Here is a 7,098-nt window from a genome sequence, read left to right on the forward strand (position 1 = left end):
GCCCAAGAGGAGGAGCGCTGTGGGCCCCTCCCGTGAGCGCGCGCTGCGAGCCTCCCCCCCCCCCCGGCCCCGGTCCCAGGTGCCGCCGGAGGGGCAGCCGCCTTGGTCTTGTCGCTCTTGCGGTGGCGGTTCCACCTCTCACCCTCCGAGCTCCGGTCCTCGGAACCCAAGTCATCAACGTCGTCGTCATCCCCCGGCGGAGGAGGCCGAGGTGGGTTGGAACCCCCTGCCCCCGAGTCCCCGGCTCGCCCGCACCCCCACGGTGTATGGCTCACCGTTAACACACAGAGCGATCGTCCCCTTGATGCGCTCCGGGAAACGGCATTGGAACCTCACCCGAACCGGCTCCGTCTTCCACTTCTTGACCGACAGCTCATCCACGTCGAGCGGCCTGCCGATCATCGTGAGCGCCGCCATGAGGCGCTCCCTCTCCATGAGGTCCCCGGGCAGCCCCGTGAGCTGCACCCACACCGGCGGCATGGCCTTGCCCGGCCATGGGTTGACGAACGCCTCCCGAATGTCCACATCCATCTTGCTCAGCGGGAGGTAGATCTTGCCTCTCCGAGTGCTCATGCGCAGCGTCTCCCTAGACGGAAAACGCACATAGAATTCCTTCTCCGAGACCTTCGCCACCCGCCAATCCCAGGCACCATCCAGGAGGTTCTTGAGCTCGTCCGCAAGCTGGAGCGCGGAGAGCGGAGCCACGTCGAAGTGGATAACCGCCTCGAAGTTCTCCTCCTGGCCCGACCCCTCGAGCGGCTCGACCTCAATGTTAAAGAACCCGCCGCCGGTGATCGCATGCCCCATCTGCTGCAGCATCATCGGGCGCCCGCGAGTGGGGCAATTGGCCGACGCATGCCCTTCCCGGCTGCACAGCACACACACAGGCTCGTTGGTGCACTCAGATTGGAAGTGGCCCTCCCTTCCGCAGCGGAAGCACTCGCCACCCACAGCTCCCGTGGCACCCCCGGCCGCGAGCTTGTTCTTGCCCTTGTACTTCGGGTTGGGAGGCGCTCCCTGCCCTCCCCCCTTCTTGTTCCTGCCGGCCTGCCCGCCTCCGCCGCCACCGCCGCCGCCAGCAGGGGCTTGCAGTTGCCCTTGCCCCCTGGCCCGGGCCGCCTCCTCATCGCGGAGCCGCTGTTGCTCCCACTCCCACCACGGAGGCGGAGGACCCCAATCCCCCCTCTCCGAGTCGGTCGCACGCCGCTCGCCGTAGCGCGGACGCGGCTCTTCGTCATGCCGACCGCGCCGCCCCCCGTCCTGACGGCCATCCTCTCTCCGGCCCGACTCCGACCGGCCGCCGTCGTGCCGGCCCAGCTCGAGCCGGCCACCCTCCTGGCGCCCCGCGCCCTGTCGACGCCCATCCCCATCACCATAGCCACCAAAGCGCCTCTTGTTGCGCCCGTCACCCCCGCTTCCCTCCCCTCCGTACCGCTCCATCACCACCGCTGCGAAAGATCTTGAGAGCGGCGGCGGCGCAGGTAAGCGATAGAGGGTGCGGGCAAGCGACCGAAACCTACTTACCTCTCCCGGACGCGCAGGGAACCCTAAAGATGGAGTGGTGCACCCCTTGGCCAGCCACAGCCACCTTGGGCCCTCGAACTGGGCCGCCTCCTGTCGCATGGGCCGAGCCACCAGGTCCCCAGGCGGTCCGCTCAGCCCACTAAGCGGTGGCCCCAGAAGCAGGAGGGGATGCTCCGGCTCTTCAGCCGCAAGGCCCACCCCCGGCCCAACGCCCGAGCACGACGGCCCAATCTCGGCCTGCACAGGGGAGCTCCCTTCCTCCCTCGGCGAGAGCGAGCAGACCACGCTCCGCGGCGAATCTGGCGGCGGCGGCGACCGCCGGGAGCAACCAACGGAGCCGCCCCAGGGCTCCCACTCCCCAGACGCGCCACGCCGGCCTCCGCCCCGCTCCCGTACCCCACGGCGAGCCCCGCCATCTCCCAGACGGGTGAATCTTGGGGCAGAGCACGTCCGGAAGTGGGAGGACCGCCCTCCTGGCGCAAACGCCGTACGCCGCCGGTGGCGGAGCGAGCCCCCTAGCTCCTCCGCCCGCGCGATGAAGCCGCCCAGGCTCATGGCCCCACGAGGCCGGGACATGCCCTCCGTCCCAACTTCTTCCTGCTCCGCAGGCGAATACTCCAGATCCGACTTCCCTTCCTCCGGCGACTCCTCTCCGTCGTCCTCCCCGGCTCCGGCCCAGAACCGTCCCCAGGTGGCGCCCGCCGAGCCCGCGGAGCTCCGCCGCGCCCCTCCATCCTTCCCAGGCCTTGGGGTGGCCGGAGCTGAGCCGCCGCCAGGATGGGATTCAAAATCGCCCCCTCCGTCACCTACCCCCGTCCGTACCCGACACATGTCAAACTTTCGCCCCCACTCTCTTGAGCTCCCCAAGTTATTCTTCAGGAGTCGTCGGTCGAAGCCGTTCCTAGCGTGGACGCGGTGCTGCTCGAATTGAGGATCTGCAGCTCTGGCCAAATCGGATCTGCAGCTCTGGCCAAATCCATCGATGTAGTAGGCTTCGTTCCAGGTTGCTATTAGAGGCGCCATCGGAGATCTCGACGAAGAGCTCGATTTCGAGCTTTGAAGTCGAGCCAACTCCACAAAATTTATGCAATCGATTTGGTGAAAACAAATCTAGGGTTTGCCTGGTTATACTGTGGAGAGGAAGAGCGACTATTTATGGATGGATTTTCATAGGAAGGACGCAAGAAATCTGGATTGATTCGGTCGGAATTTCGATCGATACGAAATCCGGTTCCCCTGCGGGTCTGGAAGAACCAGAGAAGCGGTCGGTGCTCAGAGGGCACAGAACCAGGAAAGGTCTAATGAACGGTTCGGTGGCACTGTGCGTTATATGGGTTTTGGTGGGAGAGCAAAACGGTCCAAAAAAAAGCGTTGACGAAACTTTTTGGCAGAAACCTTAGCTCCTTTATTATTAAGGTACTAGTTGAATGCCCGTGCGTTGCTACGGCGACTCAAGTTATTCCCATATAACACATGTAAGCAGAAGAAACACCAAAATTCATGTAAATAGAAAAGATAATACAGAAAAGATAACCACATATTACTCCAAAGATCGATATTAGAATTATTAGAATTCTATTTGCATAAAATTGATTTTGGTTAAATATATAAATCAACGTGGTATGCAGCTTCACGCTCATCTGGTACCGAGCGAGGCCTCTAGTTTGTTGCTTCGGCCAATGAGCGTGGGAGCAGCAGTGATCGCATTCTTCTCGGGTCACATTTTCTCTCCCGGCCCTGGTTTGAATCAACCACTCCGTATCGATACGACTTGACAATAGGACTGTTTGTTCACTTCATTTCAAGGTTCAGTTTACAAATAGCATGAACTTCACATCTACATGATTAATTAGATCAAACAAAAGCATTTAGTTCATGTCTTGTTATCATGTAAGCTAGCGGCACCAAAAACACATTGGCCGCAAATAAACTTGAACGGATATCTTCAAGCTTTCGCCTTCATAAACACACACAAACACTATGACACCAATGAGTTAAAAATGCAGTAAATAGAAGTGCATGTCCGAGAGTGGTAGTTTGGTTGAAATAGGAGGTACCAGTACCACCACCATGAAAATGACCACGACAAGCTTCCAATTAAATCTTGTTGAATTGGTCTGAAAAAAATTCCTCATACTATAATAAAATATTCTTTACCAAGCAAACCTTCACACTTCTAAGTTCTAATAACATTTGGCGCAATGTGCAAAAATATATATACCTCAGAAGTTGAGTGCCTACAGCAGTAGTCAATTTTGCTAACTGAACTTCAACAATTTCCTAGCTAAGTACCAATGGGTTTCTACAAAACAATCATCAGATAGGTAATCAACAAATGTTGGTCAAAGAGTCACAAAGTATACTTCAATGAAGTCAAACGAGACATCACAAGGATTTTCATGTAATTTTGCTTCTGAAAATGGGATAGTCCATAGTGCAAATGATACTCGCATCTTAATTCAAGAAAATAACATGGAGACAGCCACACATAGAGTACCGTTAATACAACTACATCAAATCAGCCCAACTGAAAACTAATCTATATTAATTCATGCACATTAATTTCCCCCAAAAATACACTAAAATAATTTACCAGGGGAAAATTTGAAGGACTCCGGTGTTCGTAGCAAGATGATTACATTGTTGAATCTCTTGACCAACGCTATCAGCATTATCTGCTAACTCTCATTCTAACCTTTACAACCGGCAATATGCTTTGCAATTTGCAAGGTAACTGCATACGACCTGCAAAACATGATAAAACAATATAATTAGACTTAATGCATTGTACTAAGATCATTAATCAATAGACACACGAAAAAATATCGATTGATGAGTGCCTAATAAGCATATTACAAAACTGAAAAGTCTGGAAATAAACGAAATGAAATATGGCTTATAAGATGGTGAAAGTGTAAGAGAATTTAGCCTCACATGCATAGACCAACCATCTCCTCGACTGCCGTGTTGCCTCCGAGTTATGCATTTCCATTTATGATCTTAGTTCAGACAATCATGTACATAGGAGTGGCATTGTTCGTTCGAATAGGGTGGGCATCAGATAGTTGGGTTGGACTGGATTTGATTACCTCGGATTGTTTCGTCGGGGACTTGTGCTCCATATCATGGAATCTCCTTGTGATTTATTTTGGAAACTTTGTTCTATTTTGACTATCAAATCCATTCTTAAGACAAATATCTTGACATTTTTTCTTCTAAAATACATGCCTAATCACAAACGTGCCACTTGAATCCCATAAATCAGCAAAATATGATGCCGACTTGTCCAAGAAGTAGCCCTGATTATGAACATAGTTCTATAAACAAATTAAAAAAAGAAAGCGGGTGATTAACAAACATAGCTGCACATATGGTAACATAAATTTGCATGTTATATTCTCACCTTGTGGACAATCTGTTGTATGTTGCCTTGCTGCTCCTGGACGAAGTTTATGAAAACTATAAACAAAGAAGAACTCGTGAGCAAGCAGTCAAGAACCTATTCACACTGGTAAAAAAAATAAATTTGCTTGTCATAATGATGTAATTCCAGAAAAGTATTATTTACTGGTAAAAGATAATATAACATCTCAAAACCTGATGTTATAGAAAACAAAGGTAATCCCAAAGAAGACATGGCTGTAAATTAGACTTAATGCTAACAACCAGGAGGGTGAAGTACTCAGAAATCCATCCGACGGTCCAACATGGTTAACGTTGAGAGGGTGTGTTTGTGCGGCCTTGTGGAGCCTGATTTGGGCCAACATTGATGCTGTCACGCGGGTCGCCCAGTCGTGCCTTCCGAGCTTCTTGGACAGGAAGAGCAGGGCGTTGTAAGGCAGACACAATCATCATATACGTGCATCTAGAAACAAACCTGCAAATTAGGAGTGATTTTCATGATTTAGCAAAGGGAAAGAAAAAGAGGAGCATACCTTGAGCTGCTTCGAGGAGAGGAGCAACAACGCCCTGCTCTTCCTGTCCAAGAAGCTCGGAAGGCACGACTGGGCGACCCGCGTGACAGCATCAATGTTGGCCCAAATCAGGCTCCACATGAGCTCCTCCTCCAGTTGAGAGGGTGTGTTTGTGCGGCCTTGATTCTCCTGATGTTTGTGCGGTCCAACATTTTTGATGACGTACGGACAACAATATAATAGTAAAGATAACTTAATTAATTCTTGTCAACTGGTGAATTCAAAGGTTGTATCACGCAAATGATAAAATCCACTCGGATTGGCACTATGTACTGCAAAGCTCAGTTCTTTGTTGTCTTGGTGCACCGGTGATATCTCCTCCTTAGTATTTTCATTTCCACCGTGCTCCTTCTCCATTGGGACCCTCCTTTATCTAAGCTTAAGTAACCAGGCAAGTTATTTTTTTTTGGACAAATTACACTACAGTCACAATAGCATATATTAATAGCTTAGAAAAAAAAATCAGTACAGGTTTATGTTTAGAGGAAATTCAACATTGTCAGCAATCCAAGAACACTGGAAAAATTGAGTAGGCCACATAAGTCAGATGTTCTTAGCCAGTTGAACTGATTTAAAGTGCATTAGTCTTTTGACAAATAAGACATGCCTCTAATCCTACTTTCTTTTAACTCCTACAAGTTTTTTTACTTTCTTTTAACTCCTATTTGGAATGTCACAACAAAAATTGTACTGCCTTGGCATCTGCAAAAACAAAACGTTGTTCTCCATTGTTCATGCACAAGCCCTGTCTGATGATGGCAATCCACCAAAGAGAATTAGGGCCCAACCGTTCCAGTTCTAAATAAATACTACACATGGTATCAAGAAAAAGAAGAAAATGCAGACACAATCATCATATACGTGCATCTAGAAACAAACCTGCAAATTAGGAGTGATTTCCATGATTTAGCAAAGGGAAAGAAAAAGAGGAGCATACCTTGCGCTGCTTCGAGGAGAGGAGCAACAACGCCCTGCTCTTCCTGTCCAAGAAGCTCGGAAGGCACGACTGGGCGACCCGCGTGACAGCATCAATGTTGGCCCAAATCAGGCTCCACATGAGCTCCTCCTCCAGCTCGTGAAATTAGCGGGCGTGCGGACCGGCATTGTTGACAGAGCATGCCTACATAAGGCCCCGGCCTGACGGTGCGGAGGCCAAACATGGTGGCGGCAACCATCACAGTGGCCCCTCGGCTCCCGCCATGGGGCTTAGAAACATGCGGGATTGGGTAACATTGAGGTCGAGGTGTTGTTCAGATCGAGGTCAAGGTGTTGTTCCTGTCACATGTAAAGGAGGAAGAATTTGAGGGGGTCTCCATGCCGATCGGTTGGCGACGTGAGCGTACGTGAGGATCGCTTGGGGAGGCATCCTTGCTGAGGTGGAGGCCGGAGGCGGGGCGGCTCACCGAGGTGGAGCCATGGTGCGCTCACGCCGGAACGAGGAGAGGCAGGTTTTTGGGCGGCGCACTTGCGGACGTGGAGCCTGAAGCCGGCGGCTGGACGGCTCGCGGAGGTGTAGCCCCATGGTGTGCTCGTGACGGGACGAGGAAGAGGCAGGAGAGGGAAGGATTTGTGCCGCGCGACGCTTAGGCGACGAGCTTGG

The 7,098-nt window shown here is 51.7% G+C and overlaps 1 long non-coding RNA gene across 2 annotated transcripts; it reads right to left on the reverse strand.

Annotated features, from left to right (window-relative positions):
* Positions 1-3,186: 3,186 nt before the first annotated feature.
* LOC124687643 lies at positions 3,187-5,248 on the reverse strand. Of its 2 annotated transcripts, none has more exons than XR_006998269.1 (4): positions 4,928-5,248; positions 4,118-4,823; positions 3,746-3,826; positions 3,187-3,641 (listed from the first exon to the last, which is right to left on the reverse strand). It is a non-coding gene; the product is annotated as an uncharacterized LOC124687643 (long non-coding RNA). The 2 variants fall into 2 exon arrangements; XR_006998268.1 differs by having other exon boundaries at positions 4,118-4,841.
* Between the last annotated feature and the right edge of the window lie 1,850 nt (positions 5,249-7,098).

This window comes from Lolium rigidum, chromosome 2 (assembly GCF_022539505.1).
Source record: "Lolium rigidum isolate FL_2022 chromosome 2, APGP_CSIRO_Lrig_0.1, whole genome shotgun sequence".
Classification (NCBI taxonomy): domain Eukaryota; kingdom Viridiplantae; phylum Streptophyta; class Magnoliopsida; order Poales; family Poaceae; genus Lolium; species Lolium rigidum.